Source organism: Glycine max, chromosome 1, assembly GCF_000004515.6.
Source record: "Glycine max cultivar Williams 82 chromosome 1, Glycine_max_v4.0, whole genome shotgun sequence".
Lineage (NCBI taxonomy): Eukaryota > Viridiplantae > Streptophyta > Magnoliopsida > Fabales > Fabaceae > Glycine > Glycine max.
The window spans coordinates 10,044,665-10,053,819 of NC_016088.4; positions in this window are offsets into that span (position 1 = coordinate 10,044,665).

Below are 9,155 nucleotides of genomic sequence, written 5' to 3' on the forward strand. Positions count from 1 at the left end.
TTCATGATATAATTAGATTTTTATTGTTAAAGAGGATTTCAAAAAACAACCTTTAGGTGCCTTGGTGCCATTGGTATTTTTTTAGTGGGTAGTGATGCCTTTCATACTTAAGAATGTTGGGGCCACATATCAAAGGGCCATAAATTTGATATTTCATGATTTGATTAGCATGACTATGGAAGTATACATTGATGATGGGATTGTTAAATTGGCTGAGTTTGACCAATGCTTAATAGACCTGGAACAGGCATTCAAAAGGAATTGAAAATGAATCTTGAAAAACGTGTCTTTAGGATAATAACAAGCCACTTCCTAGGTTTCTTGCTGCATAGGAAAGAAATTGAAGTCGACAAAAAAAAGAACAAGGCAGTCCTAGAAGCCTCCCCTACCAAGAATAAATTGGAGCTGCAAAGGTTAATAAGGAAGATCAATTTCCTTAAGCGATTCATAGAAAATTTGACTAGCAAGTTGAAATCTTTTTCACCATTGTTGCAGCTTAGAAGATTTTGTTTGGGGAAGGAGCAAGAGGAAGCATTTGATCACATCAAACAAGCCTTGGCATCATCTCTTATGTTGGTACCTCCAATAGAAGAAGCTTGTCTAAAATTATATGCATCAGCAGCTGAAAACTCCATCGGTTGTTTGTTGGCACAAGAAACTGATGATAAAAAAGATCGGGCTATGTATTATTTAAGAAGATTGTTAGTCGATATTGGATGTAGATACACAACTATTGAAAAGCTTTGTTTATCATTTTACTTTGCATGCACTAAATTAGAATACTATGTGTTTCTAAAACAAGTGTTTATGGTTTGAAAGATCAACTTAATTAAGTACTTTCTAAATTGGTCTACCTTGCAAGGACGGTTGATGAAATGGGCTTTAAAATTAAGTGCATAATCGCTTAATTATTTTCCATTGAAAGTTGTGAAGGTCAAGCATTAGTTGATTTCCTAGCGCAACATCCATGTTTAGATCCTCCAGACCTGTTTGACAAACAAACAAATGGCTCATATAGGAATTAAGTTATGGATTATGTCATTTGATGGATCGAAAACACAATTAGCTGCAAGCACGTTGCAAGAGGTAACTAGCCCAAATGAAAGAAGGAAATTCACATGTGAATTACTAGCTAATTGTTCCAATAGTCAAGCTGAATATGAATCCTTGATCCTAGGTCTGAAAATATCGTTAGCCAAAAACACTAAATCTGTTGAAACCATGCGTGATTCATAACTAATAATTAAACAACTAATTGGCCAATATTGATGTTGCCATCCAAATTTGATTTCATTGTATTAATCAACTATTCAATTGCTAAGACAATTGATGGATGCTGAAATTTTATACATACCATGAAATGAAAACCAAGAAGCCAATGATTTGGCCCAACATGCTTCTAAGTACAAGGAATTAGAAGTCAAAGAGCATGAGTACAAATGGTTTGACGTAGTTGCTCAAGATGTATCGGCGGGTGATTAGCAATACGAGTTGATAAATTCCTTGGAGGAGCTGTCAACTAAGGCTAGTGCAGTGTTAAAAAGAAAGACCTTGAAATACACTATACTAGATGGCAACCTATATAGAAGAATAGTTGATTGGTTTCTATTGAAATGTGTAAGTACAATTGAAGCTATAACAGTTATAGGACAAGTACATGAGGGGCTATGTGATTTCCATAGATCAAGGTATAAAATGAAGTGGTTGATTCATAGGCATGACTATTTTTGGCCTAGCATATCAACTAACTATGTGAAGTATGCCAAAGGGTATGAAGAGTGCCAACGACATGGACCATTGCAAAGAGTCCCAACAGAAAAACTTCATGTTCATCCAATCAACTTTAGATGATATTAATAAGTTTCTTTATAACATTAGTATTATTAGGTAAAACTTTATATTAATTGCTAATTTTTATCTATAATGATGTTTCCATGGATCAATTAAATTTAGATGAGGATGAGGATAATGATGCATAAGAAAAGACCATGGAACATGTGAATCTAAGTGAAGGGAATATTGTTGAAGAATTTCATTTCTTTGGGGGGGAAAATTGCACCTGAAGAACCACTTGATGAAGAAGGAATACCTCCAATTGATCCAACATTGGCTCCTTGAATATAAATTCAGGATGTTGATGTCTTGATGCTATTTGTGTTTTCATTTTAAAACTTATTCATGAACTTATGTTATTGCCTTTTTGTTTATGGATTTGTTTTGTCAACTTTGGAGTATGGATAGATATCTTCTAGTATGAATTTTATTTGTTATTTGGAATATTAAGTACTTTAAGTTTGAAAAATGGAATATGGATTCATCAAGCATATTATGTTATATATAAGCAAGTTTATAAAAACCCTCGTCATACTAGGTCAATTAGTGACCCACCAATCTAACCTTTGACCCATCAACCCAGTGCCTCAATTGAGTCGATGATCGGTGAAATACAATAAATCACACTAGAAGGGGGGTTGAATAGTATGTTAGTCAAAATATAAAACCTTTTTGAAATAGAAGATGTTTATAGTAAGCAAGTTTATAAAAACCCTCATCTAGTGACTAAAAGTGGATTGTCGTCCAATGACGTATAAAACTTATTTTTCAATGAAAACCTTGTGTGCAGAATGTATCAATAATGAACTTTGAAATACTTTGATAAGCTAAAGAAGAGTAGTAAAAACTTCATTTTATACTGGTTCACTCAATCTAATTTACATCCAGTTCTTCTTTACCAACCAATAAAGGGTTCCACTAATCCAACTTGATTACAACAAGTATTCTTTTTTTTGGCACTTTTGGCATACAAATATTCTCAAGGTCACTATCGGCACAACCCTTAGACTCCCCTTGAATTTAAGAACACTCAAGTATTGTTTTGTCACTAAGTCACTCTTGGCTTTCACAAGAAAAAGTTTGAAATAGAATCATAGATTCTTTACAACACTCAAATAGTGAATTTACAATGAAGTTCTAATCTCACACAAGTGCTTTGTATATCACAAAGGATGGACTCTCTTAAGCTCAGTGTATTTCTCAACAAATTCTTTTCTTTTCTCTTGTTTCTTGATTCACGACTCGTTGTTTTGTATGTGTTTGTTTTTTTCTTCAACCCTTGATGTCGTATTTATAGGTAAAGAGAAACTTGTAATTAATTATGCAGAGTGTCTTCAGGATTGAATAAAATGATTGTTGTGCATATTGATCTTGTTTCCTGAAATAAGAAGATACTGCGCATTTCTATCTGATAAGATCAAGACTTTCCATATCTGTTATTCATAACCCAATAGTGTCATTAGATTTATAAAGGAAATAAGATTAATTCACACACACACACACACACACACACACACACACACACACACACACACACACACACACACACACACACACACACACACACACACACACACACACACACATATTCCTTTTAAATAGAATCATATAAATTGGCATAAATGGATAATTCAATTAAAATGAATATTCCAATCGGTGTTAGGATGGACTAGACAAGTACTTTTTGCTTCCAGTAAACGAGGTATCCACTAATGGATAAGTCTCACCTGGTGTTGCTTCCACTCATCAAACTTGTTGACTTGCATGCAACAAAATGGTTAACATAAATTTATATCTTTGTTTTCATCAAAACCTTAAGATATGTCTGGGTCATTCAGTGATTGATCATCCAGTGTCTAACAACCAGTTCAATTTTAATAACATTGGCTCCACCCTTGTATCATTATAGTCATTCACTTGAATGATTGCAGTAGCTAAAACAGGCTGAAGGGTAGAGATCTCCTACTAGATAGCCCTGACTTTGAAGTTCAACTAGTCGAGTACTTGTCCTAGCTTGTGGTTCTAGATTAGCTTGCCTCTTCTCCTTAATAAAGGCAAATTAAGCAATTGTGTTAGCTTTAGTAGCTTCCAATTTATTCAGTTGTTCTGACTCTTGGGTACTTTGATCCTTTGGCTTGCTGTTAAGCTCATACTTTACTTCTAAGTCTCCTAGTAGCAGCAGTGAGATTTGCTCATAAACTTTTCTTTCAGCCTTAGGGATAATGGTAGGATTAGCTTATGCTTCCAGTTTCAGAAGAGAATTCCTTAAAGTATGAACATGAATAGAATTTTCTGGAAATGACTAAATTAGTGCATCTTGCACATATTTTTTATGCTTCAAAGTTAAGAAGCATCTTAAGTAATTGGAGGACTAGTCATAGGAGATTAGAAGTATTCAGACAAAACCTTATTCAACATGGAAGGTTATTGTAGGACTGGGATAAAATTGGTTGATCTTGCAGGAGTGGTTGAGTTATCTTTACGTTTGTTGGGATCAGTTCTCTCAGTCGTTTTGGTCTGGTGAGTATTGAGAGTTGGAGAAGGTTCCTTAAAAATATCCTTTGCAAGTTCTCTATCTTTCCTACTCTATTTTTTCTCAACCTGAAACAAAGAAGTTTTAGGCAATACATCTAAATAGGGAAATTGTCTATAAAGAAAATAAAGGAGTTAGAACCTGCTTAAAGACCTCAGAAGTACCACGTTGATGTTTATGAGTCGATCTAGAAACAAAAGTTTGGAGTGTCATCGACTGACGAATTTTCTGCCTATGTTCACCAGCCGATATTGGAACTAGTCAAAGCTTAAGAGATTTAGGTTGAGCATCTACATCCACTGAGCCAGACCCCGTAGATCCAAAAAATAGATATGTAGAAATAAGATAAAAGTGAGCAAAGATAAGAGATAAAAAGTTGAAATCAAAGGAAAATTTGAGAAAACTTTCTTGGATAACTAAATTAGATGTAGTTGTTCTCTTTTGACTATGCTTAATGAGGATAGAGGATGGCATCTCATCATCAGACATGTCATTGATCAGCTTAGCGAGAAAATCGGCTGTTGACCAAAAAATAAGATAACCAGCATAACCCCTCACCATTATGTGAAGAAGTCCACATTGTTAGGACTAAAGGCAAAGCACTTGAATACAAAGGAGTGGAGCTTGTCTTCAATGTCCTCCAGAACTATAGTATCTTATTTAGTTGACAAGAAGTATGTAGACTAACTAGAAGACAGATGGGGAAACTTATTATCTTGGGAATAGATTGCACTAAACCAAATTGCCTCACAAAAAATGAAGATAATAAGCTTTAAGGGCTAGCTTGTTGTTCCTTGATGTAAGCTTATGCAAAATACAAGGCAATGACTGCTTAAGGTTGATGACTAGTTGTTTCCAACCATGATATTACCTTCACTATATGTAGTCCTGCCCACCAATGTCCAATTCGAACCTATTAGCCGATAATTAAGAGGGGGGAGAGAAAAGTGAAGCGTAAAATTAGTCATCAAGAGCTAGTTGGCAATCGAAAAGGATGGCGTTTTTTATGCTAGAAGGAGAATGAGAGATTGTCCACAACAAGTGCCTTCCTATTTGATCTCTAACAAACCAGTCCTAGGATAAAGGGAGTCCAGAAAAGATAGTCGTGCCTAAAGGATTAGAAACCAAATTGGATCGGAGACAATATTATACTTAGTCCGGTCGTCTTCAAGATTGTTGAGAAGCTGGAAAATGCCTCTAAACAGTGTGGAGAGAAGCAAGGGACCCAAAGCCAAAACATGGTCAGAGGTGATAGTGTGGAAGCAATGTCTTCCAAGGTTATTTTGATGATATCAAAGAATCAAGAGTTAAGCAAATTCCAAAGTTTCAAGAATCAAGATTCAAGAATAATCAGGATCAATATTCAAGACTAAAGATTCAAGAATCAAGAAAAGACTCAATCAAGATAAGTACTAAAATTTTTTTTCAAAATATTGAGTAGCACAAGAAGTTTTCACAAAATCATTACCAAAGAGTTTTACTTTCTGGTAATCGATTACCAGAAGGTAGTAATCGATTACCAGTGTTTTAAAATGTTAAGATTTCAAATTTCAAGAGTTATAACTTATGTTTAAATAGTTTTAAAGTATTTGAAACTTGTGTAATCGATTACACCATACTTGTAATCGATTACCAGAGCTTCTAAACGTTTTAATTTTCAAAATTTGAAATGAAGAGTCACATCAGTTGATGTGTAATCGATTACACCTTAATGGTAATCGATTACCAGTGACTGATTTCGAAAAATACATTTCCAAAAGTCACAATTCTTCAAGTGACTTGTTTATGAAGATTTTTTCAAAAGTCACAAATTTTTAAGTGACTAGTTTTAAAGAAATTGCCAAGAGTCACAAGCTTTGACTTGAGTCATCAAGAGATTATAAATATGTGACCATGGCATGAGTTTTAATAAACATCCTTCAACATCTTTATAATCATTAATCATCTTTGAATCATCTATCTTTCAATCTTTTTCAACATCATCTCTCAAACATCTTTCAATCAATCTTTCAACACTTTCTATAGTATTTTCTGATTCATTTCTCTTCATCTTTCTAAAAGTTTTTTATCAACACTTTCTCTTCCAAGAAAAGTTCTTTGTTCAAAAACTTGTGTTATTCATCTTTTTCATTCTCTTCTCCCTTTGCCAAATGAACGAAGGACTAACCGCCTGAATTCTTTTGTGTCTCTCTTCTCCCTTACAAAAGATTCAAAGGACTAACCGCCTGAGAATTCTTTTGATTCTTCCCTTCCCCTTAAACAAAAGATTTCAAAGGACTAACCGCCTGAGATATCTTTTGTTTCCCCTTTACAAAGATTCAAAGGACTAACCGCCTAAGAATTCTTTGTCCCAACACATTGGAGGGTACATCCTTTGTGGTACAAGTAGAGGGTACATCTACTTGGGGATTGTTATACTGAGAACAAGAGAGGATACATCTCTTGTGGATCAGTTCGAGTGGAGGGTACATCCACTTGGTTATTCAAAGAGAACAAGGGAGGGTACATCCCTTGTGGATCTTTGGCTTGTAAAGGATTTTACAAGGTTGAAAAAAATCTCAAGAACCAGTATAAATCTTGTGTTTGTCTTCTTCTTCCCAATACTCTTTAATTTTTGCTGTGTACTTTTAATTATCGCTTTTACTTTTGGTTAAGTTTCTATTTCTATTCTTTACTTTCTTAACTTAGTAGTAAAAGCCTATTTGAATCTAGTAACATTAAGAAGGATAGATTTTTAATTAGTCAAGACACGTTCATAATTAATTCAACCCTCCCCCCCCCCCCCTTTTAATTATTCCTAGGTCACTTGATCAAACAGATAGTCGATACAAAGTTGCAATATTCGCTCATTATGCATATCAAACATGTGTAAATAAAGTACCTACAAAACCACATAAAAAGAAAGGCCTTGGAAACAATGCCACTCTTGTTGGCATTGAGAAGCATGAACTTGGAATACCTAGAGTCATCTTTGAAGAATTTGATGCCAAGGGTAGTACAAGGAACACATCATGTTCCATAGAGTAAGCGTAATTCCTCACCATGAATCGATAAGTTAAGAATAGCCACTACATTTAGAAGAGTCAAGCCAGCCATAGCTTTTGGAAGCATGAACCCCTTGATAGCTATCGACCAAAACCCTAAGATTTTGACCCATACATCCTGTGGCCAGTGCATATCGATGGCTGAAAGAATGATCATATCATAAATTCCCCATTCCTTCCATTCATCTCTGTATGAAGCTGAAACCTTCTTTAACAATTTTGATATTTTGGAAAAAGGTCTAGGCCACGTGTCTTACAATGACTTAAACAATTTGAATAAATTAACTCATTTTTAAAATGTTTTCACTTTAATAACTTATGCTTTTATGAATTTATATATGATTTGGTATTATTTAGTATTAATGTACTATTACACTTTATTATTATGATTTGTTATTTGACTTTATTATTCAATTCAAATGTTAAATTATTGTTGTGGTAAGAGTATTTTGTTAAGTTTTTTATAACCAAGCAAAATATAGTATTTTGTTAAGTGTATATGTCATTAGTAGGCTTTCAATATTATTTTTCTATTAAGTAAGCTCTACAAGTTTATGTGAACTCTCGAGTTTGAAAACCTTGTCACTCACAAGTGATTGGAAAAGGATTTTTCTCATGATTAAACGGCTTGTTAGCCGTTTTATCAGTATTTTCGCCATCATTAAGAAAGCAAGGGCCCAGAATGAACTTTTGGTGATGTTTATCAAAGGCAATAAGAGTGTTAGTGGCGGAATAAGGGTCAAGCTCTGGTGAGCGCACAGATGCACTAGAAGTAGGTTGTTTAGAAGCAACCAACATGATTCAAGGTTAGGGATTTTTAGAAGAATTAGGAGCAAGTACAAGAACGAAGCTACTAAAGAATTTTATAAGGAAGAAAGACCAAGATTGATTGCAAAAGATAAGAGAAATAAAAAATAAAACGAAAATTGAATTTCAAAACTCGAAATATGGTTGTTGAAATCAAATACGCTTGGTTACTTGAATATCATCGTTTGAGAAGATAAAATTTCAAAACTCAAATGACTTAGGAAAACGGGGGGCATTATGCTAACACCTAGAAAGTTAGTCGTTGAAGCAACAACTATTGATTGGCTATGACTAACATAAGGAAGCCAATTGAGGTGATTAACATGACTAGAATGGGGTAAAATGGTAAAATGACTACAATGGAATGCTTTGGATAGTGTGCAGACCGTTTTAGAGAACATGAAAGTCAACTTGACGGACAAGGAAGCAGTTGAAAGGATGCTAACCAAGATCTCCTAGATTTTAGGTATTTTTTAATAGTGTTTCAGCTAATGTAGTAGTTAGTCGATCACCATAAATAGGATCTATCACATTATAACAACACACACAAACATCAATACACAAAACTCAATGATTTTTCTGCCTATTATTTGCATTACTTTGTTTATTTTCCTTATTTTTCCTATTTCCTTTAAGTTCATTTATCACTTTTAGCCGTTTACCGGTTTTTTTACTGCAATTTTCATATAGGAGTAGCCTAACTTAGAAACTTCAGTCCATTGACTACTAGAAAACTCTTTGGAGTGGACTAGGAACCCAACCAAGGAACAAAGTCCCTTTCCTAAAATCAATCGCCTAAAGGGAATCAACGTTTAGTACTTAGTTATCACCACGACTAAGGAAAGTGTAAATGTTTGAATGTGGTTATGCATTTCTTAAATGTTGTTGGTGTTGGCGGATGCACATATAATCTTGTGAGGGCAATTGCCCCACCCCCC